Below are 25,861 nucleotides of genomic sequence, written 5' to 3' on the forward strand. Positions count from 1 at the left end.
AGCTAGCTTACCTCTGAGGCCAATCTCTTCACCCCTTTCTTGGGTGAAACTCGCAAAAATACCTGGTCACGAATGGAGAACTCTAAGAGTCTCCCACTCCGGTCAGCGTAACCCTTCTGGCAGTCTTATGCCTCTAACATCCTCTGTCCGATAGTATGTACCACTTTGCCTCACGTTGAGCTCTATGAGGTCCCAACAACTGGGCCTCTCGGATTCTCGTCCAGATTAACGACTGAGCAACTATGGTAACAAAAATACCCTGCTCTGTCTGTCCCTGCTCCTCAAAGTCTAACTCGGAGAAACCCTAAATCCAGTCTGTTACCACTACTCGGTGGCAAACTAAAGTCCCTTTGGACTTCTGGTCAAGTACATCGGCAACCACATTAGCTTTTCTCGGGTGATAGCTAATGGTACACTCATAATCCTTCAGGAACTCCATCCATCTCCTCTATCGAAGATTAAGTTCCTTCCAAGTAATCAGATATTTAAAATTCTGATGATCAGTGAGAATCTCAATGTAATATCTTACAGGTAATGCCGCCAAATCTTCAGGGCAAAAATAATAGAGGCCAACTCCAGATCATGAACTGGGTATTTCTTCTCATACTCCTTCAACTACGGAGAAGCATATGAGAATACTCTACCGTGCTACATTAGAACAGCACCCATATCCTGTAGAAACGTGTCGGTGTAGAGGACAAATCCGTCCTCTCCAGAAGGTAAAAACCAAAAATCGAAGCCGACATTAGTCTCCGCTTCTGCTCCTAGGAACTAGTCTTGAAATCCTCAATCCAAGTAAACTTCACACCTTTCATGGTCAGGCGTGTAAGTAGCGTAGCAATCCGTGAGAAACCCTCAACGTATCTCCGGAAATATCGAACCAAACAGAGGAAGTTGCGAGCTTCCTGTATAGACTCTGTCTACTCCCAACGGTAACAACCTCGATCTCATGTGAAACCACGGTATACTCCTATTGGTGACCGTGTGGCTCAAACATCTCACATAAGACAAACCCAAAACGCACTACTGAACTTCGTATATAGATATTCTCATCGAAACATCTCTATCCTATGCAAAGATGATGTGCGTGACTCACCGCTGATTCGTAATAGATCACATCATCGTCTACAAAGACAATGGAATCCGATCCAAACATCCTGGAAATACCAAAATCATCAAGTCTCTGTAAGCCTATATGGCCAAAAACCAAAACACATAATGTCCGTATCACAGACATTTCTAACCATAAGATCTATGATAATAAGTCAAAAATCTGATCATCAATAACATAAATCACCATAGAATAAATCCTCCAGTGTGAGAGCAACGCTCCATCACAGGAAACATCACATATGTGGGAGCAACGCTCTACCACAAATAGTCTGAAATAGGTATCTGCAATAAATATAGGAGCTATGCTCCGCTACCAGCAATCCGTAATATGTGAGAGCAACGCTCCACCACAAAATAATATATAAGTACCCAAAGGCACCTAACTATCCAGCTAGAGACTGTACAAGATCTCTCTACCACAAATCACTGTGGTTAACCTAGGCTATAACAACCTAGTAAACTAAGCAAATCCATCATCAACTCTATCAGTATCCTAGTGGGTTATCCCCTGATAGAAGAATTAGTTGATGAGTTAATCCAACAAATGACATAATGCAGTCACTCCACATTCTGCATTCAGCATAAGTAAAATCATCATGCTGCTACCAATATATACCTAGCACACATGCTCACACAACATATGTATGATCGACATATTCCTCCAATTAATATACACCAAACATACTCACAACATAGGTATAAATCATCTTGATACCTCCAACAATGCATACCGAACCCGTGTACAAAATCAACATAGGTAAAATCAACAATACACCTCGAACAACACTCATATGACATATATACACCTATGTCAAGAGTATAACCAACATATACTTCCAATAAAGCATACTAAATCCAGGTGCGCTCACAAATCAAACATAATCAAAAAGATACCTCAAATACCACACCAAACACATATGTACATATCACAACTCAGATTAAATCGACAAAATGCCTCCATCAAAACACCACCGATGTACTTATACTACATCTCGGATTTAATCAACAAGACATCTTCAATAATACCTCCCGATACATACACCGAACTACATAGCTATAATCCATAAGAAACCTACAAACCATATCAGAACATGGATACATATACTATTTGCAAATCGACAGTCTTCCACAAGACTCTTACAACACATAACAATCAAAATTACATGCAACATAGACATGTAAAATGAGCATACCAGCTCAATCAAAGAGACCAACCTTATGCTACCAACACTCATGGATTACGGGTACATCTAAACAAGATTCATGCATATGTATCAAGCATGAATACATCACTCAAAAGTAACCCAAAATAAAGTAGCCTAATCATCCAGTAACAACCCTGCTCTAAGTTCAAAGGAACTAGTATCGGACAAGAAAGGTATACACACCCTGGTATAACATTGCAAGTCAATGCCATATGCTACCAAGACTATATCTAATGGGAAGATTTTATCATCATAAATCCAAATGTACTCTTCCAGTATACACTAGTAACGAGTGTATCCCATAAGTGTTAAGCAATTAGCTCTACACTTCCTTACATCAGCGGGGCCATATACCCCAATGCACCCTCTAAGTTATCCCACCAGATATATAGAGTCCATGGTCAAAGTCTTCATGGAATAGGATACATCGATCCGCTATAAACTATCCAAGCCGACAATGATATACGGTTGAATCCGTCCTTTCCACGTCAGTACAAAGCATGTACTCAAATGTGCTCTAGATACATAACTAAGCACAAACAACCTAAAAGGTCAAACCTCTAAAAATAGAGTATGACAATCCTCTACTGATCAACCAACAAAACTAAATCATTCATCTACTAACTAATCAAGAATACCTTAATCCTCCACAAGCAACTAAGGTATATCAAACCACGATCAAATGGTATACTACATTATCAAATAACTAAATCAGTTCATGGGTCAATTCAACACTAATACATCATCTCAAACTAGAGAATGTCAATCCACATAATATCATATGAATAAATGTGTACGACCCAAAAGAAAAAACTAGAATTCAATATCATCGAGACACCCTCATTTTTTTTTTATCCTCAAAAATATCAGCCCACTAATATCAGATGAATAAGTCTCTACTCTCCATGAGGGTAAGTTAGCATTCAAAACATCAAATCATTATTTATCCACATAGTTCAATATCAGATGAAACAAATATCAATTTTATCATCCTGTTAACTAACCACAATTAACCAGATTTATTAAAATCAAAAATCTCATAGGCACATAAACTCTCTAGCTTCCAATTTATAATCTGATCATCAACTATAAACATCAACCTGTGAACACCATACATGATACTCACTATATCACCATCAATGACAACCCAAATAAAAGATCATCAAAATAGTTATCCCCTAAAAGATCATCAACAACCACATAACATTTACTCTCTTAAATCATTAGAAATCAACACATCAAAATATCTGATCTCACAATATCCCTCAACCTCAAACCATTCTCAACAATGATCAAACATGGTAACTCCCCAATAAACAATTTTCATCGTATCGGGTACCCTAATATCCAAAAGATATGAGTATAAAAACTCAACTGACTAAGTCAACAGGAATAGGTAAGTGTCATCCACTACCCAACTAACAATAGCAGAGACTGGTATGTGCCTCCATCTCCTACTAGTAGTAACAGAAGATAAAACTACTGATGCTATGATAAGAAAATCACTAGAGATAATAATCCTTGATATCTATTAAGGTCAATCATGCTCAATGGATAACCCATCACATGTAATATGTGCTACAACATCCAGACAAGTACTAAATAAAGAATGCTAATACCTGTCATAAACTATAAAATTAAACATCATACCTATATGCCGTCTGGAGATGTTCCGTCGCTGTCCAGTCCCCAACTTCTGACCTCAAAATTCCGAACATGAAAATCACCGAAAATCCATATAAATCCGAAACAAAAAGTCCAAAACATATACGTAATGGAAAATCCGCGGAACCAAAATAACTACCCAGTCTGAACCGCCAACTTGGGCTAGCACAATATATCCAGAATACTAAAAGCAGGTATCATAACCCGCTCTGATACCAATAAATTGGTATCAGCCAAATCTCAAAAATCTGTATCACACAAATAAAAACAAGTATCGCCCAAACCTGGCGCTTTGATACCAATAATAAATTGGTATCAGATTTTCCCAAAAATCCAAAATACGTAAACAAAGAATCGCAAAACATGCGCTCTGATACCAAATAAATTGGTATCAGATAAATCTCAAAAATCCAAAACGTATAGCAAGTATCGTAACCTCGCTCTGATACCACTAAATTGTCACGCCCCCAGAGGAGTCCCTGTCCGAGAAAATTTCGGCAACATCTCCCCTGTACGGCGGACAATCCAAAAATTTCTACAAACACTAAATACTCAGCCACAGGCGGTTAGAATCATAACAGACAATAAAGTAAACAATCACACACAGTTTATAATAATATACAGCCTCTGGCTGTCACAACCACGCAATTAATATAAAGAACTCTGACTCGAAATCCACCCTACTCAACTACACTCGTAAAGCCCAAATCCGATTTTTTTTTCTTACCTCTTCTGCTGTCCAGGCAGGCATGTAGTAGAATAAATCCAATAACCAAATCCATCGACACAATAAAACCCATACAATATCCATGAATAGAAGAGTTCAAAACATAACAAGTTCAACAGTCTAAAACAGAAAGAAACCAAAAGAAAACCAATAATGACCAGAGGTCTGCAGGGAACAGCATCTGGAACTCTCTCCTGACAGCATCAACCTGAAAATAGCATCAATGGAGGCGGGGTGAGTCCAACACTCAGCAGGTACAATTGATATGCAAAGTAAAGAAATAACACCTAGCACTAATCATGCGTACAGTCTCCTGATGCAATAAAGGTGAATACAAACTGAAGTAAACAGGAGAATACTGTACTAACCAGGACCCGGTATAAGGACAAACAGTCCGAAGGGTATAGAAAACCTGTATGCATGTCAAACATGGTATCCAAACAATATGTAGCATATAAATGCAACAAACACAATCACAAACAATCAATGCATCATGCATATGATGCCAATGTCATGGTCACCCCTGACGCCAGTCAGCCAACTCATAACAAAAGTGGGACCGAGTGGGTAGGGCTGTGACAACCGTGCACTCTGCATCACTACCCCTGATGAGTAACCGAGTGGACGGGATGCTGTCGGAGTACACACATACTCCTACCCCAAATCATAAATGGGGGAGCGCAATGCTCTCATCTCCCGGTACACTATGACGGGGAGGGATCTCTAACGTGCTACACGCTGCGTCACACTACCCATGAGCGGACCAACGGAGCACCGGAAGAGCCAAACTGACGTGCTACCACGCTGTGTCAAGCTACCCATGAGCGTCACAACGGAGCACCGAACAGTGATGAAAACTGGCAAAATGCTCAACAATAATGGAGCAATCTATCGCACAGCATGCGATCATGCAAATGGTGCATGTCACCAAGCTTGGTAATCAACTAAACCAACCTCTGGACATATAATAATGGCCACCATAGTGAATAAATCATATCATGATATACTGATCAAATAGGGTATCAAACCTAGGTCCTGACATGGTAAAATGTGGTTATATCACTACCCATGGGCATGAAAAATCAGGTACGATATGTAAACACACAATCAAACAAACAGGTAATATATATTGGGCAGTGATTAACCGAAACAAATAAGAAACACAATTAATGCAACACGTTAATTCCATTACTAAGCATATCAAAGACTATAAGTCAAAAGTACCCGCCTCCGATAAAATAGAAAGGTCCAAGCTGACTCCGAGATACTCGTCTCGCGTCAAAGTCCTGAATCAATTCGCACAGTTTAGCTAATTTAATTTTTAAACAAATAGCTAAACTAATTTCTAATCCACTGATCATTTAGGGTTAGTTTCATTAATCCTGATTACACTATTATATAACTTATAAACTTAAGTTATTAATTATTGCTAACACAACTAGCAATAATCTACCATGAAAATCAAAACTCTAAACCTTACCTCAATTCACGGCCGTGATTAATCCATAATCAAGGAATGTGTTTGCTGCTGGAACAAGGTGAGTGGCTGGAAATCCACTTGCAAAACAATCAAGAAGGAAACTCACTAATCAACAAAATAACTCAATTCAAAACATAACCTACTGACCTTACCTCTTCCTTGATGCCCTCAACCAAAGCAAGATTGCCACGACAAGTTCCAACAGCCCCAAATCAAACCTACTGGCCAGACGTAACAACCTACTGCCCTGATCAAGTTGCTGTCCACCAACCGGATCAAGAAGAAATGATCAAGAAATCACAAGACACTCTATTAACAATTAAAGTCCAGTAATAATTTGTTCCCATTACCTCTTCTTCGATGATGACAGCGAGAATCAGAAGTTGGTGAAGCCGCTGTCCACCAAACCCTATACACTAAATTAGCCATCCCACACCCAAGTGCTGCTCACGGCAGGATAAGAATCAAAGCACAGAATTGAAAACAAAAACAAACCCTAAGCCCTCACCTTCAGTTCCACTGGCCGGGTTACAACTACCCCCTGTCACCTTCTTAAGCTCTTGATTTCCGGCGACCTAGGCATAGTGTACAGAGGCGGCGTCGCATAGGGCAGAAACAAGGCCGCAATCACTCTAGATCAGAGACACAAGGAAGGGAAACTTCGGCCGGCGCACAGGGAAGTCGGAGAGGTGGCTCGTCACCGGCGGCAGAGGGGGTCAGCATCACGGGCAGAAGGCTGGCGCTAGAGTAAAAGGTGCGGCGGTGCTACGGTGGTCAGTGGCGCTCGGCACCTAGGGCACGGCGACGGCGATGCTAGGCAGAGGCGACAGCGCTGCTCAAGTCCAGTGAGGGCAGCGGCTTCGGCAGGGCTCAGTGGCGGTCGACTGTCGGCTATGGTGGCGGCGTGAGGTGGCTAGGGTAGAGGACACAGGGGGAAGAAACCGCCGGCGCCGGCGGTTAGGGCTTTTTTTTTCTCGGCGTCGGGTTCGGGAGTGAGGCTCGGGAGAGAAGGAACACGGGGGGGGGGGGGGGGGGAAGAAAATAAATGAAAAAGAAAAAGGAATTAGGAATTTTTATAAAAGAAACAATTCCTCGCTTAAATGGGTCGTCCAAACAGGCTTTTCCAGGCCCCATTTTTATCCCGTTAACTCGTCCGTACGAGCTCCGAAAAATTCCAGAAAAATGTCCAAAAATTCCGGAAAATTCATTTATTAATAATCGTCATTTTTTCCGGTATTTTACAAAGTGATACATAGGTAAACAATGAAGAACATCAAGTGATACATCTGACATCTAAATTAATTCACAGTCACTAAGATCAAGAACCAAATCAACACTGATAAAGAAAACCAAGCTAGTAGCTAAACAATCAAGGCAAAACACTAGCTAAACATGAGTTACTATAAACTGAAATAAAGAATTCTAAATAGGAAATAGATTGCAAAACTAAGTAGTAGCTGAACATGTGGTTGGATTGCAGTAATTTAAACAAATCAGATTTGCAAATAAGAGTTCAGAAATTGGATGGCAAAAGGAATTCAAACCAGAACAAAATAGCAACGAAAGTAAATCAGATCAATAGATTTGAGCCAAGTGATGAACAATTCAAAGTAAACCTAAACCTAAAGCATTCCACAACCCCAAACCGTAACCAAACTTCATCAATCTGCTGTCAACAGATATGTCTTTGGAAACCTCCACTCCAACATCCAACAAACAATCAACTAAGCTCCCAACCATCACTAGAGAACGATCATAGCTCTTGGAAACCTCCCCTCAAACTCACATATGACTGGTAACCCCATCAAACAAAGAACAGAGCATGAATCTGTAAATTCGTAAACCGGATCGAATGGCCACATCGTCCAAGTTTTGCTGTGGAATGGAGATCGGAAAGATGATCAGAGACTCTCAGAAACCTCCCTTCGAGCTCTGGTGGATGCGAAGATCGCTGATCGAGAAACCTCCCTCTCACAGGATCGCGGCGATGAAACAGACTCCAAGTCGTGCCGAGAAACCTCCCTCTAACACTCTCCGATCTCGGAAGATGGACGCCGGCAGCTCAGGATCGCCGTCGGAGAAGAAAGTCTACTCTCGGATATGAAATATGGAATGGGAACTCGGCGTCGCTGAGGAAGAAAACGTAGGAACAGTGGAAAATCGCGAACGCCCGAGCCCAAGCTCACTGTAGCTTCTCGCGGCTATTTAAATCCTCCCAAATCTGATCCAATGGTCAAGAACTCTCAGAGCTTGATCAACGGTAGAGAATCGCCTAAAATATGATCCAAAAGTACTGACCTTTATCGACGGTCCAGATCTACTCTTCATTAGGTTGGATGAGCCGGATCTTCAATGGATGGCTCCGATCTGCTTGATCTTCAATGGACGGTCCAAAACACTCCAAGGCTTGATCGACTTGTTTAGCCCTAGATTTGAGCCCAAATGTGGCCTGATCTGATCGGGTCCATAACCCTTTTGATGCCTACAAAATAATAATCAAATATTAGCATCAAATACCATGATAATTGGCTAATTTGCAATTAAGTTCAAAATCAAATGTAATTTGTAAAATGTAATGTAAATGTGAGTTTAAGCTATGAATAGACCATCAAAAATATGCATTATGAATCAAAATAATATAGCTAAATCATGGTTATCAAATCCCCCACACTTAGTCTTGGATGCCCCGTTCAAATAAGGAAAACTAAAAATCACTTCCACACAATTTCCCCTAGCAATACCTAGAAGATAGTAAAAAGAATTTAACTAAGATCATCTAAAGATCACAAACAATCATGAATACAATCCAAATAATAATCCGTATGTATGATAGTTTCAATCCAATTGAAAAATTAAGCAAGTTGCAATCTCACAAGATATTCACCTATTCTAGCCCTCATACTAAAAAATGCATATTAGTGGAGCTCACTCAATGCCACTCACAATATTTCACTACCATAAGCTTGCTTATTTTCTAATTCTCTACCACTATAAACATAGCATACATGAATCAAAAGGATTTTATCATGAAGAATTGAAATGGAATAAAAAAAATAATAGAAGGGAATGAAATAGACAAAAGAAAAGAATTTCATGAAGAAAATGAGAAGATAAGAGCTTTGGAGGAATATACTTGATGAGTTGACCATTTTGATGTATAAAGAGATGAATACCATTTGTTTTTAACAATTCAACATATCAAGCTAATCTCTCCTTCAATTTGATAGCCAACAAAAAATCTTGATACTCTATCTTCACTCTTGATACTCTTTTGATTTGCCATTTTTTTTTCTTTCACTATTTTTACCCTCAATTCCATCACTTAGAAACTCAAATAATCTCAACTCAACTTATGGAGAAGAGTTCCCTTCCCCACACTTAAAATTTTGGCTGTCTCGGGCAATAGAACACACCACTATCCAATTCTTGACACACTTTAATCATTGCTTTATATTCATTCTGCAGATTTTCTTACTTTCTCTGTTTCTTTGTCAATCTGAACATTCCCTACTGTTAACTTCTCTTCTTCTATACTCATAAATATTAGCTTCATTGATCACCTGCAGCAGTATCTGTTAAGACAACTCAATAATCTTTGCTCAATTAACCAATACAGATATCTTCTTTCAGATTCACATCCAATGAATTCACAAAAACTACATAACATGAATTGACTTTAGCTTCAATAATTCTAGTTGATGCAATTACAGTTTCAGAATTGAAGCAATCTAAGTTTCAGAGATCAGAACCTACTAGAACCTTGCTTAAGGAATTAAACTTGATAAAGAATTCATTCATCAATGCCTTGATTAGAACTTGAGTACCCATTACCGCTAATCAACAACTACAGATTCATTCTGTAGAATTTCTGTGTTGTTCCTTTCTGTTCTTGCAGCTTTGTCCATCTCTGAAATCAGATTCCATAAACCAATTCTGTTAAACAAATCAATACCATTCAACATATAATTTCTTGGTGTATCAATTCAATGAGGTAAAAATTCAGCTTCAATCAATTCCAACTCTAACTAAATTAACAGCTGGCTTTCAAATTTTTCATGAATAAATAGCTTTGAATTCCACATTGCATTGCCAATTGCTGATTTAAGTTTTTCTTCCTCCTCTTGTGGACTTTGTATCAATTCGTCACCATTCATCCCCAATAAACTTCTGTACTTATTTATCTTGTCTCTTAAAACCCTTTAAAATGCAAATTTGAAAGCTTTCTATATCCCAACAACTTTTACTCATCACAATTCTCTTCCTAAATTGGCACAAAAAAACCCAATTCATTTCTGCAGAATGCTTCTATATCCATTCCTGTCATTTCAACATCATTTCCTTTGTTTTCATTATTCCATTTCAGATCTGAAATTCCATTCTTTGAATTGAGTATCACTTCCCATCAACCATCACTAGCTTCATTCATTCTTCTCATTCAACCCAAAATGCAGCCTTCAATTGCTTTTAAGTGTCACTACTATTTTATGCATTTCAGTAACTGAAATGAATCTTGATAGAAGCTGTTGATGCCAAAATCCCATTTGCTGCTTCACGATACAAAACTCCATCCAAGCTTCTCCTTTCTTTGATGTCATTTTTGGTTTCTGGATTTGCAAAGCTTTCAACTCTTTCAGAACTTCACACAGAATTCTGAACTTTCTGCTCCTTTTCACTTCAAGCTTGAGTTTGCCATATAATGCCAAAGAAACTCACTGTAGTTTCATTTATCAATTGGCAAATCTTATTAACTCATGCTAAAATCCAGATTCAAAATTAAACAGGGATACCAACTCAAGTTATAAAGAATTCAACTTACACAATTCTGACTTTACTTGAACTCTTCACTGATCAAGAAACATAGTAAAAACTCGATGCAATTTAGAAAATTTCCAGCTACAAATCTGAGCACAAATTAAATCCATCTCGAACAATAACTCATCAAGATTAATCCAAGTTGAGACATCAGTTCCCAAAACTGATCTGTAGCATTCTGTTTTTCTTTTTCTGTTTTGTGATCAGCAATTGGTTTAAAAGAAGCCTACAAATCAGAATTAGTGTCAAAAGCTTGGAACAGGGTTTCATTTGGCACTGATATGAAAAAGCTTGAGGTCAGTTCCTAGAAAATTCAGCAACAAAATTTTATATTTTTCCAGTGCTTTATTTCTTACTGAAATGGATGTATCAACTTAATATGATGCGTATCAAACAAATTCTGCATTTTCAGAATTATGTAGGGTGTCAGCAAATTGCAATTTCAGTTCCCTGAGCTTTTCAATTTCAGCAGCTTGTAATATACAGAATCTCAACCTTCCTTTCCTTAATCAGGACTTGATTTTTAATTCCTCTATTTCTGTGTTTTCCATGGTTCACTTCAGTACTTTGATTCATTTTCAGTTTCTAGATTTCAGTTACGTACAAAAATTGTGAGTATTCAGAATTTCAAAATCCATTTTCAAACTTCACCCGAGCATTTATGTTTTAAACTCAGTTTCACACTTCTGATGGTCATACACAACATTAGCATCTGGCACCGAATATTTTCATTTCTAACTTTCTTGCTTTCAATTTCCTGCAGATTCATGCTTCTGCATCTGCAAATTCTGATTACTGCCTTTATACTAGCCTCCAACATTCTGCTTCATTTATAGCTAATCATTACACTTTCTACAACTCTCTCTCGTGTTCATCAATATAGTAGTATAATAAAATCCAGCAACTTTCTGCTCCTTGCATTTCTTCTTGGAAGCAATTGCATTGTAGAGAAAGAAACACCAAATAATAATGCTAGAACAAGAGCTTCACTTGGTCCTTTCTCTGATTAAATTGCTACTCTTGATTCTAGATACAATCTGATACAAAATGCATCTCCATATTCCAGCTCTGCATTTCAATATCCCTTCATTGCTGAAACTCTTCTTTTCACTGCACTTTTACTGTATTCCATAGCATTAGTGATACTCCTTATATACTCATTTTCATTAATTGCAACTTAATGTCATTCAATTTAGAGAGAACCTACAACCCTTCCATTACTATGGAATTCTTGAATTAATTAATAAAAATTCCATCTTGAGGAGAAGTATCATTCACTACTGGACTGGCAGGAGCTTGATTCAAAGTTTTGGTGGTAAAGAGCTTAAAAAGAACTTGCACAGGAGCTTAAAATGAATTTTGAACTCAGAAATTCAGATTATGGTTTCATCTTTATAATTAACTTCCTGGAAAAATGGCACATTGGTAACAGCTCTTAAATGCCTTTCCTTCCTTCTTTTTAGATTAAATGATACTTCCTTCAAATGCTTCATAATTGAAATGATGCTTACCAAATCAATTTCGAATCTTGCTCCCCATAACAGGTTACCAGCAGATCAAAATCACCTTGCTCAATCATTCCACAGTATCCAATCAAACCTTGTGATACTTTCATTATTGAAGCAGAATCTGAATAGTTGAAGACAGATTCACACTATCATTGTGCAGAATCTATAAGTTATCAGGAATTTGATGTTTCAATGATATTTCAGTAAAATTTTCTAGCTAATAAGCCCTGGAAGATAGCTGGTAGTAAGACTTAACCTCTTCTCTTGCAATAGCACAAAAATTCAGCTCAAATTTAACTTCCACTTGCTGCAATTACCGTCCAAAACCCAAGCTGCAGAATTGTTTCAACTTCCAGTTTTAGCTTTATGTTTCTGTTGGTATCAAATTCCCTGTCTAAAAATATTGTAAACTCTGAAAAAGGAAGATAACCATTTATCAATGCTAAAATATCAGCTGAATTTCAAATTTTCCATGAATAACTGGATTTTCCAAAGTGGCACAGAATTTTGGTTAATGTTCAGCATTGAACAACTTCATTATGTCAACTCAGCAGCTAGATATTTCCAAAATTTCATTTTTTTATCACCTTGATCTTTAATTCCTCTAGATTTCCTCATTAAGCCTCCAATTAATGCCAACCTTGAATTTCATAGTTTTCTGATGAGAACACTCATATTGGACAAGCCACCAACATTTCAGAAATTGTATTAATTACTGCATTATCAGATTTTGGTTAAACTCTTTGTATTCCTTCAACTTTTCTCCATCTACACCTAATACTCCTCTCTTGACAGCCGGAACATGCTCCCATTGGTGATTTGAAAATAACAGATTTGATCCCAACAAATTCTACACCAAACATGTGTTAACCTATTCCTTCAATTTTTTCCTTCACTGTTATAGTATCAAGTAACCAAAATTGTCTTCATTTCTTCAAAACTACTGCCTCAATCTGACTGTACAGATCTTTCAACCACCCAATAGTTACAATTTAAATTCTGCAACAATTCCATCATCAAGTAATTGTGACAAAATATTTATCATCTCATCATCTCTCCCCCACACTTAAAACCTTGTCCATCTTAACAATCTAACTCATCAAGAATTCAACCAAACTCTCAATAAAAGAAGAATGACAAGCAAAAATGATCAAGATTTAGAATGCTAGATAAGAATGTTTCAAGAAAATTAGGAGGAAAGAAATTGGAAATTATGAGGAAGCAAGAATGATAAATGCCCTTCATTTCCATGCATACATATGATATTGTGACTTTGAAAAGAAGCTAAGCAAGTTCTAGAGTTTAATTGTTGTGAGTACATGCCACACAAAAATATAATAGAGTATAGGCTTAAAGTGGTCCTCTCTAGGTATTATCATGCAATCAAGCTCAATTAATCAAATTGGAATCAACCACCATTTTAACCAATATCATTAAGTAGAGTATCCAATCATGTCACATGACCTAAAATTGATGATCAAATTTAAGACACTTTTACCATCTTAAAAATATTACTAGAAGATTCCACGGAGAATTTTATTCGAATGACATGCTATGAAACCTAACTAAATGCAAAGTATGGAAGTAAAATGTAATTGCAAAGTATGAAACTAAAGAAAACGTATAAAGAATTTATTAGATACAAAACAAGAATTAAAATGCAAGAAAAAGTAAAATTGGAATCAACTCCCCTTTAATTCCTGGTGGTTGAAGAAGGTTTAGAAGAAGAAGCCACCCCGGAAGTGGAGTAATCAAAGTTCCACTGAAATTTTTTTTATTAATCCTTTTTCCCTTCAAAATTCTCTCTAGAGGTCTGAGGCGGTTCAGTTCAAGCATCCACTCTGGAAGCTTGTATTCTCCTACAACATCATTAAAAGAAAACACCTCCCACACACATGTGGGATAAAAAGAAAATAGGAGAATATTAGTGTGAGTAAAAGATATTTCAAGAAATGAATCACATATAATAAAATCAATGAATGATACCTCTATTAAATTTTCTGATGAATCACAAAGAATACTCACCTTGTCATCTTGAAAGGTACCTGGAGTGGTGATTGTTACCTCTTTTTCATCAAGAAATGGCTCAAGCTCTGGTTCTAGTGAATGTACATCTTCATGTGGTGATTCTTGGGTGCTTGGCTCAATAGCACAAGTCCCTACACTTACACCTTCAATTCTTGGTGATTCTTGAGGTAATGCTTCTAGTAAGCAATCCCCTACACTTAAATCATCTTCAACATCAATTAAATCTTCATTTCCTACATCTTCAACAACATCTAAAGCAACTCTATTAGTAGAATCAAAATTATGTTCAACTACATCATCACAACAATAAAAAGTACTTAAAGAATCTAATGAAGAAGTAGATGCAGTGTCAGGCCTGACAAGATCTCCACAATCCATCTCTTCACTGGCACTTTATGCTTGTAACTAATGAATGGATGATGTAATTTGGTCTAACTGATTCTGTATGTTCTGTATCCTTGAGAATTACTGCTCTTGATGCTCACTCATTTGTTGCATAATCTCCTTGAGTTTCCATGTTGTCTCATCCATCTGAGGTTCATTTTGTTGAAAAAATTGTGGGATAAAATTTGTTGAAACCTCTTGAAATCCATATGAACTCTGGTAAGTTGGATATGACTCAATAAATGGTCCTTGTGCAATTTCATACCTGAAACATGAATTATCCACCCAATTAGCATTAAAACCATTTGAAAATGACTCATACCTATTTTGTTGATCCATGTTTGGGTAATATTGATACTAAGGCTGAAAATACTGATTTTTCATTCCACCTCCAAAATTCTAAAAATATGGATTCATGCTAAAGAAATCTCCTGTTCTTACAATTCAACACTAAAAATCAAGATTAGAAGACTCAAGAGTATAAAGTTTCAATCACATGAAAATATGAACAGTAAAAACACTTAAAAATTTAAGAACAAACCAACATGAAAATACAAAAAGAATAGTAATCAAATCAAGAAAGATGCTACTAATAAAATCCATTCACAATCTAAAATAAACACACACTACTAGTTAGTTGTTCCTCGGCAACGACGCCAAAATTTGGTGTTGGCCTTTTTGCATGTCACGTAGCACATCAAATTAATTAAAATTGAAACTCATTAAAATTAAGACAAACATTGTAGTATGGAGTCCCAAGTCATATTTTTCCAAGGATCACTAGTAAGTGTGTGTGAGAATTCTTGTATTGGTTCCAATTGATATCTCATTTCAACTTGATTACATTTAATTCCCAAAAGTGCGCTAGAACTATCCAAAATAGGAGCAAAACATTATTGTTCTCATCTTCACATGATTCATTCCCTTCTCATCAAATCTAAACTAGGATTCTAATGCCTCATTGAATCAAATAGATCAATTATTATCTTTTCAATTCAAAATCACAGTATCATTAAACTCAAGATCTCACTACACTTCTAGAGACCGAAATAGCATCTAAGTCACAAACACAATCAACTTCAACAATGAATTCAATCACCAAATCTCCAATTCCTTCCCTCAATCAACAAAGTGGTACATAGGTAAACAATGAAGAACATCAAGTGATACATCTGACATCTAAATTAATTCACAGTCACTAAGATCAAGAACCAAATCAACACTGATAAAGGAAAACCAAGCTAGTAGCTAAACAATCAAGGCAAAACACTAGCTAAACACGAGTTAGTATAAATTGAAATAAAAAATTCTAAATAGGAAATAGATTGCAAAACTAAGTAGTAGCTGAACATGGGGTTGGATTGCAGTAATTTAAACAAATCAGATTTGCAAATAAGAGTTCAGAAATTGGATGGCAAAAGGAATTCAAACCAGACCAAAATAACAACGAAAGTAAATCAGATCAATAGATCTGAGCCAAGTGATGAACAATTCAAATTAAACCTAAACCTAAAGCATTCCACAACCCCAAACTGTAACCAAACTTCATCAATCTGCTATCAACAGATATGTCTTTGGAAACCTCCACTCCAACATCCAACAAACAATCAACTAAGCTCCCAACCATCACCAGAGAATGATCACAGCTCTTGGAAACCTCCCCTCAAACTCACATCCGACTGGTAACCCCATCAAATAAAGAACAGAGCATGAATCTGTAAATTTGCAAACCAGATCGAATGGCTACATCATCCAAGTTTTGCTATGGAATGGAGATTGGAAAGATGATCAGAGACTCTCAGAAAACCTCCCTTCGAGCTCTGGTGGATGCGAAGATCGCTGATCGAGAAACCTCCCTCTCACAGGATTGCGGTGATGAAACAGACTCCAAGTCGTGTCGAGAAACCTCCCTCTAGCATTCTCCGATCTCGAAAGATGGACGCCGGTAACTCAGGATCACCGTCGGAGAAGAAAGTCTACTCTCGGATCTGAATTGTGGAATGGGAACTCGGCGCCGCTGAGGAAGAAGACGCAGGAACAGTGGAAAATCGTGAACGCCCGAGCCCAAGCTCACTGTAGCTTCTCGCGGCTATTTAAATCCTCCCAAATCTGATCCAACGGTCAAGAACTCTCGGAGCTTGATCAACGGTAGAGAATCGCCTAAAATATGATCCAAAAGTACTGATCTTCATCTACGGTCCAGATCTACTCTTCATTAGGTTGGATGAGTCGGATCTTCAATGGATGATCCAAAACACTCCAAGGCTTGATCGACTTGTTTAGCCCTAGATTTGAGCCCAAATGTGGCCTGATCTGATCAGGTCCATAACCCTTTTGATGCCTACAAAATGATAATCAAATATTAGCATCAAATACCATGATAATTGGCTAATTTATAATTAAGTCCAAAATCAAATACAATTTGTAAAATGTAATGTAAATGTGAGTTTAAGCTATGAATAGACCATCAAAAATATGCATTATGAATCAAAATAATATAGCTAAATCATGGTTATCACTCCACCTCCGGCTATGCTTCGAGGCTTACTAGGTTCGTCTGTTTCCTAGGATACAATGGCTGACCATGATTCCCATCAAGCACTGGTGGTCACGGCGAACTGAGTGGCACCTGATTGCTATCACGGGCTCTCCGCCGAGCAGGAGTTGCATGACTGAACACCAATGGAGAGCTTTTGCTTGTGTTTTTTCTGTGTGTGTAATCTACATGTGATCGTAGCCTCCTTATATATGAGCTCAGATCAACGATAACGTTATGTTGGGTTCTTCGGGCCGCGAAAACCGCTTTTTCGCGTCGCGGAAACCCCGAGTCACCCAAAGCCGTAGATCCGTGCAAAGATTCGTAAACAAAAACTTTTCGAAAAACCTTTTCTTGTACGAGTTTGTAAAACCTTTAGATCTACACTAGATAAGGGTTATACCTTCGAAGCGTGCCTTTCGCTTATCCCGCTCGTCTAAGGAGTTGCCGGATCTCTAGACCGTCAAGCGCCGGTCCTCTAGAAGTATCCACACGGACACGTAGGTGGAGAAAACCTCACATAAAGGTGTGCTAGCACCTTGGTGAGATTCGGCCAAGCAAGGAGGAGAGGGAGAGGGAGAGCTTGAGAGGAAGAAGGAGGAAGATTCACCACACTTGAATCAAAATGAATGAAAATCAATTCCAATTCAAAAGTGGCCGGCCACTTCTCATCAAGTGTAACTCCCCATTAAATGCAATTAATATGAAGTTAATAAGAAAATGGCTTTGTAACTTCCATGAGGTGGCACTCCATGATGATGTGGAACATCATCATTGGTCCACCTAATGCCAACTCACCAATGAGGTGGCAAAAGGTCAAGTCAAAATTGACCTTTGGTCTTCCTTCTCTAGTCAAGTCAAACTTGACCCAATCTCTACCATGGTTGATCTAATCTTACCATTTGATTCGAGCCAACTTAATATAATGAATCTAATTCATTAAATTAAATTGATTTAATAAGTCATAATCTAAATTAGACTCATTAAATACATGAATCAACTTGAGTCGAACTCAAGTTAGCCCAATTAGGATTACTCTTAATCCAATTTGATTCATCAAATGAATCTAATCCTCTTGGTTCATCATATGAACCTAATCTCCATCTAATTGTCCTAAGTGTGTGACCCTATAGGTTCTTGTAACGTTGACAATGCCCTAAACCCATTTAGGAGCATAAGTAATGAGCGGTATCTAGCAACACATCATTACTACCTAAGTTACAAGAATGTCGAGATCCGACATCACCTTGGTGACTACTAATTGTGACTCCTCACAATATGTGACATTGTCCTTCTATCCTAGACATCTAGATTGATCAATGTGAGGCATAGACCGTGTCATCCTCTAATCAATCTAAATCTTGAACTCCAAGTAGACTCACTCGATCAAATGAGCTCAACATCTAATGTTGACTCATTTGGGCATAACCATGCGCTTAGTGGTCTCACTCTATCAAGAATAGCGATGTCGCTCCCGTCATATGGGAGGGATAGATCCCATCTACATCACTCACATCCCTCTGCATAATTCGTTACATACCCAATAATCGCCTTTATACTCCACCCAGTTACGGGTGACGTTTGATGAAACTAAAGTACATAACTCCTTATGTAGGGATCCATGGTGACTTGGTCTAAGGACTAATAGTCATACTAATAGCCACATGAGAAAGTATATGACACTCATATAACGATCCATGATACTTTCTCATGGCGGGTCATTCGATATACATTCTCTAATGCATACCCATGTGTCAGCTTGATATCTCTATATCCATGACTTGTGAGATCAAGTCATCGAGCTGACCTACATGCTAGTCTTATTGTATTAACATTGTCCCTGAATGTTAATACTCGACTAGGAATGATTTAGAGTAGTGTTCCCTATATCATCTCACTATCGATTCAACTAATCGATTGATATAGGTATGAACCTTCTACTCAAGGACGCTATTATACTTAGTCTATTTGGCACTAATATAAATAAGTATAATAACCAAACAAATGCCTTTATTGATATACAAGAATATGATATACATGAGTCCATACAATCATCAAATGATTGGCTCTAGGGCTCTAACTAACAATCTCCACTAGCACTAGTGCCAATCAGTATAGGCTCTAAGGCCTAAAGACCTAGTGTGACCATCATGCTTCCTCTGTGCCAAAGCCTTGGTCAAGGGATCTGCGATGTTAGCCTCTGTAGGTACTCTGCAAATCTTCACATCTCCTCTATCGATAATCTCTCGAATGAGATGTAAGTGCCGTAGTATGTGCTTGGTCCGCTGGTGTGAGCGAGGTTCCTTCGTGCTATAGCTCCATTGTTGTCACAATAGAGCTCAACTGGTCCGATGCTAGGAACCACCCCAAGTTCGATAATGAACTTGCGGATCTCGCTCCTTTCCGCCTCGATGCGCAAAGAATATACTCGTTGTAGAATCAGCTATTGTATCCTGCTTCGAACTCTTCCGGGACAGCACCACCATTAATGCAAAATCCGAACCCCGACTGCGATCGATATCCTGATCGGTCTGAAAGTTGGCATCACCGTAACCCTTTACGTTAGCTCATCATTGCCTCTATATATCAAGAAATATTCTTTAGTCCTTCGTAAGTACTTAAGAATATTCTTGACCGCTATCCGATGACTTTCACCGGATCTGATTTCCGCTCGTCATGCTCAAAGCATACGAGACATCGGGTCGAGTAACATGGCGTACATGATCGATCCTATGGTGAGGCATAAGGGATCTGATCCATGCGGTCTCTCCTCTCTAGAAGAGGGACCTTGAGTCTTCGAAAGACTCACGCCATGTGACATAGGCAGAAATCCCTTCTTGGAGTTCTGCATGGCAAACCGAAGGAGTACCTTGTCAATATATGTACTCTGACTTAGGCCAAGCAATCTCTTAGATCTATCTCTATAGATCTGTATCCCTAGAATGCGGGATGCCTCACCTAAGTCCTTCATTGAGAAGCAACTCCCTAGCCAGGTCTTGACAGACTGAAGCATAGGGATGTTCTTCCCAATGAGTAGTATGTCATCCACATATAATATGAGGAAGACAACTATGTCCCCTACAACCTTCTTGTAGACACAAGACTCATCTTCGTTCTTGATGAAACCAAACTGTTTGATCGCATCATCAAATCGAAGATTCCAGCTCCGAGAAGCTTGCTTTAGTCCATAAATGGACCTATGCAGCTTGCATACTCTGCTAGTATGCTGTGGATCTACAAAACCCTCAGGTTGTGTCATGTACACATCCTCGAGTAGGTTTCCATTTAGAAACGCGGTTTTGACATCCATCTGCCATATCTCATAGTCATGGTAGGCTGCAATAGCAAGCATGATCCGAATGGATTTAAACATCGCCACTGGAGAAAAGGTTTCATCATAGTCAATACCATGAATCTTCTTGAAACCTTTAGCTACCAAGCGACCCTTATAGATAAGTCCATCCATGTCAGTCTTTCTCTTAAAGATCCACTTGCACCCAATAAGTTTTACCCCTTCAGGTGGATCAACCAAAGTCCATACTTGGTTGGTGTACATGGATTCTATCTCGGATCTCATGGCTTCTAGCCATTTCTCAGAATCTGGTCTCATCACAGCTTTTTGATAGGTGGTAGGCTCATCCTCTATGAGCACAATGTCATCATGGTCAGACAAGAGAAATGAGTATCTCTCAGGCTGACGACGTACCCTATCAGACCTGCGAAGAGGTATGTCTACTTCAACTGGTTGTTGTTCCTCAACTCTTTGTGGAACATCATCCACAACACTTTGTGGTTCCAGTTCAATTTCCATTTGGGCATCAGTGCTATTGTTCGCATCTTGAACTTCTTCAAGATCGAACGCGCTCCCACTAGTCTTTCTAGAAACAAAGTCCCTTTCTAGAAAGACCCCAGTCTTTGCCACAACTACCTGGGAATGTAGAAGTAATATCTCTTAGTTTCCTTGGGATATCCAATGAAATAGCACTTGTCGGTTTGGGTCCTAATTTGTCTGAGACTTGGCGTCTTACGTAAGCCTCACACCCCAAATCCTCATGAAAGACACATGGGCATCTCCCGGTCCATATCCTATATGGTGTCTTTATCACGGCCTTTGATGGAACTCGGTTGAGTATGAAAGTTGCCGTGTCTAGAGCATATCCCCATAGATATGTCGGAAGATCTGTGTGACTCATCATAGATCGTACCATATCTAATAAGGTACGATTCCTCCTTTCGGATACACCATTCCACTGTGGTGTTCCAGGAGGAGTGAGTTGAGATAAAATCCCACACTCAGCTAAGTAGTCACGAAACTCATGGCTTAAGTATTCACCACCTCGATCTGATCGAAGTACCTTAATACTCTTGCCAAGCTGGTTCTGTACTTCATTCTTGAATTCTTTGAACTTTTCAAAGGATTCAGACTTATGTGTCATCAAGTACACATAACCGTATCTACTGAAATCATCAGTAAATGTGATGAAGTACCTATAACCGCCTCTAGCAGCAACATTGAAAGGGCCACATACATCACTATGTATGAGTCCTAACAAATCAGTTGCTCTCTCGCTATGCCCACTAAAGGGTGTCTTGGTCATCTTGCCTCGTAGACATGACTCGCATATCTCATATGATTCAAAATCAAATGAGTCCAGCAAACCATCCTTATGGGGCTGGGATAAGCGCTTGTCATTTATATGACCTAAGCGACAGTGCCAGAGGTAGGTTTGGTTCATGTCATTTGACTTGAACCTCTTGGTACTAATGTTATAGATAGGGCTCTCAAGGTCTAGAATATAGAGTCCGTTTATTAGAGGTGCACTACAATAGATCATATCTTTTAAATATACAGAACAACATTTGTCTTTTATTATAAAAGAGTATCCTTTCTTGTCTAAACAAGAAACTGAAACTATGTTCTTAGTAAGAGCAGACACATAACAACAATCATCTAAATCTAGTACAAGCCCAGAGGGCAGAGATAGCTGATAAGTTCCTACAGCAACAGCAGCAACCCGTGCTCCATTGCCTATTCGTAGGTCCACCTCGCCCTTTGCCAATGCTCTGCTATTTCTCAGCGCCTGCACATCAGTACAAATGTGAGAAGCACATCCGAAAGTAATACCCATGAAATAGAAATAGATTTTCAACATATATAGATCTACTCCTAGATCTCATTCTTAGATCCTTACCCTTATCCTCTTCCAGTGCCCGGTCTGACCGCAGTGGAAGCAGGTAGCATCCTTGGCGACCCCTCCTTTAGGCTTCAGTGCCTTGCCTTTGCCCTTGGTTTGGGACTTTCCCTTACCTTTGGGCTTGCCCTTGCCCTTGTGCTTCTGGACCATTAGAATGGGCTTAACCTTCTTAAGGTTAATCTCAGCAGTTCGTAACATACTAAGTAACTCGGGCAGTGGCTTGTCAATCTCGTTCATGTTATAGTTGAGAACGAATTGACTATAGCTATCTGGCAAGGACTGCAAGATCAAGTCAGTGGCCAGCTCTTGGCCAAGTGGGAACCCCAGTCTTTGTAGGTTCTCTATGTACCCAATCATCTTGAGTACATAAGGACCTACAGGAGCCCCGTCTGACATCTTGCACTGAAACAGTGCCTTAGAGATCTCAAATCTCTCATGCCTCGCTTGTCCCTGATATAGTTGGCGAAGATGCTCAACCATATCAAAAGCGCCCATCAACTCATGTTGCTTCTGAAGCTCTGAGTTCATGGTCGCGAGCATTAGACAGGACACATCTAATGCGTCGTCTTGATGCTTCTTGTAAGCATCTTTGTCGGCTCGCGGGGCATTGGCAGGAGGAGCCTCCGGAATGGGCTGCTCCAGAACGTACAGCTTACGCTCCTGGGTGAGAACTATTCTCAAGTTCCTGTACCAGTCCAGGAAATTCGCTCCGTTGAGCTTGTCCTTCTCAAGGACAGATCGCAGGGAGAAGGAATTCGTGTTCGACGTCATGGTTATCTACAATAGAAAATTTGCAGAAATAAATATCATATTCTTTAAAAATCATTTAATTAGGCCTTTAATTAAATGATGCTCCCACTGAATTCTATAATTCTTGTGGGACAAGATCCACATCATACTAACCCTTGAGTTAGCTTTGGCTAATACGCCCAAGGCTTAGTATGATCGGTAGGTAACGATTACCAATTACATCTCTATGCAACTCTTGGTTATAGAATCAATATCCGCATTTATATTAAAACTCGAGTTAGCTTTGGCTAATACGCCCGAGAGTTAATATAAACGTGATTTTGTCCTACCTTTCCAACTATTGGAAGAATGCCTATAGTTGACTCGATCCAACCGAGTAACTAGGAATACTCAATCTAATTGAGTTTGTATTCACCCATGCGTTGATAGGCGGGACCAAGATTGTCCCTCCGTACCCTACCAAGATAATATGTATTGCTCTGCTTTGGCAGATTCAACAATACATGTGATCGAGGTAGTGATAGGTATCACGGCACGGTTAGGCATTTAGAGTTGGTTCGATCTAGATCTAATCTAATCGAGAAGGATGCATCTTGTGCATGACTTAGATCTAATCTAATCGTAAGGGTGCATCATGTGCACGACTTAGATCTAATCTAATCGTTAAGGCACTAATTAATTAATTAATTATTAAACATGCATCAGATACATAACAATTAATTAATTAATCTATTTGTGATTTAGTCATGGCCCTACTACGATCTTCTCAAGCCAATGAGAAGATCGATTGGTCAACCTAGGGTCAACAACTTCTTCAAGCTCCTCCCTTTGACCACCTTGTGTTGCTCGTGCCCGCCTCGGAACTCCATCTCGTGTGGACCCTCCACCGCTCCAATTTGTACATTACAATTTGAAACTCGAGTTACATTCGAGTCTAAATCTAATTTACAACAAGAAAATAAGAGAAGGCACGACGCGCAGGTCGCGAATATAATACAACACTCGCAAACACATAACGGCACGCAGGCCGTATTATGAATTACAACACAACCAATCATATTGGGCTTTGGGCCATGACTATCACAAAATTAATATATAATTCAAAATTATATATTTTCATAATTTTCTATAATTTTAAAATTAATTTTTATAATTTTTACGAATAAAATTTCCCGGCGGTCCCGTTTAGCGGTTTCGGGCGCAATCGCGAAACGGATCCCCTTGCGGGGCCCAGGGGCATCGCCCCTACCCGCGATCTAACCATCGCGAGGGTTCCTTTGCGATCCAACAGCACCTAAACCCGCTGTCCCAAAACGATTTGGGTCGAGACATTGCCGTTTCGGAAAAATCTTCTCGGCGGGTTCGTTTTTAGCGATTTCGGGTGCAATCGCGGAGCAAATTCCCTTGCGGGGTTAGGGGAAATGCCCCTACCCATGATCTAACCATCGTGAGTTGCTCCTTTGCGATCTAATGGCACCCGACCCTGCTGTCCCAAACGGATTTGGGGCAAAACGAAGCCGTTTAAAAGAAAACTTTCCGGTAGCCGAAGCCTACAAGTGCCGAGACACTTGTGCTTCGCTTCTACGGAAAAATTACTCATAAAAACTCTAAAAACTCAATTTTTACAGAAAATTACAGAAGGTTTATTTTTCATAAAAATACAAACGAACTCGTATAAGTCTTTGCACGTGGCTCTGATACCACTGTTGGGTTCTTCGGGCCGCGAAAACCGCTTTTTCGCGTCGCGGAAACCCCGAGTCACCCAAAGCCATAGATCCGTGCAAAGATTCGTAAACAAAAACTTTTCGAAAAACCTTTTCTTGTACGAGTTTGTAAAACCTTTAGATCTACACTAGATAAGGGTTATACCTTCGAAGCGTGCCTTTCGCTTATCCCGCTCGTCCAAGGAGTTGCCGGATCTCTAGACCGTCAAGCGCCGGTCCTCTAGAAGTATCCACATGGACACGTAGGTGGAGAAAACCTCACATAAAGGTGTGCTAGCACCTTGGTGAGATTCGGCCAAGCAAGGAGGAGAGGGAGAGGGAGAGCTTGAGAGGAAGAAGGAGGAAGATTCACCACACTTGAATCAAAATGAATGAAAATCAATTCCAATTCAAAAGTGGCCGGCCACTTCTCATCAAGTGTAACTCCCCATTAAATGCAATTAATATGAAGTTAATAAGAAAATGGCTTTGTAACTTCCATGAGGTGGCACTCCATGATGATGTGGAACATCATCATTGGTCCACCTAATGCCAACTCACCAATGAGGTGGCAAAAGGTCAAGTCAAAATTGACCTTTGGTCTTCCTTCTCTAGTCAAGTCAAACTTGACCCAATCTCTACCATGGTTGATCTAATCTTACCATTTGATTCGAGCCAACTTAATATAATGAATCTAATTCATTAAATTAAATTGATTTAATAAGTCATAATCTAAATTAGACTCATTAAATACA

General features: G+C 39.1%; 1 long non-coding RNA gene across 4 annotated transcripts; it reads right to left on the minus strand.

Annotated features, from left to right (window-relative positions):
- Positions 1–5,952: 5,952 nt before the first annotated feature.
- LOC121968195 lies at positions 5,953–7,001 on the minus strand. Of its 4 annotated transcripts, none has more exons than XR_006107990.1 (5): positions 6,699–7,001; positions 6,541–6,633; positions 6,343–6,449; positions 6,191–6,256; positions 5,953–5,996 (listed from the first exon to the last, which is right to left on the minus strand). It is a non-coding gene; the product is annotated as an uncharacterized LOC121968195 (long non-coding RNA). The 4 variants fall into 4 exon arrangements; XR_006107991.1 differs by having other exon boundaries at positions 5,968–5,996; positions 6,191–6,267; XR_006107993.1 differs by having other exon boundaries at positions 5,970–5,996; positions 6,338–6,449.
- Between the last annotated feature and the right edge of the window lie 18,860 nt (positions 7,002–25,861).

This window comes from Zingiber officinale, chromosome 3B (genome assembly GCF_018446385.1).
Source record: "Zingiber officinale cultivar Zhangliang chromosome 3B, Zo_v1.1, whole genome shotgun sequence".
Classification (NCBI taxonomy): domain Eukaryota; kingdom Viridiplantae; phylum Streptophyta; class Magnoliopsida; order Zingiberales; family Zingiberaceae; genus Zingiber; species Zingiber officinale.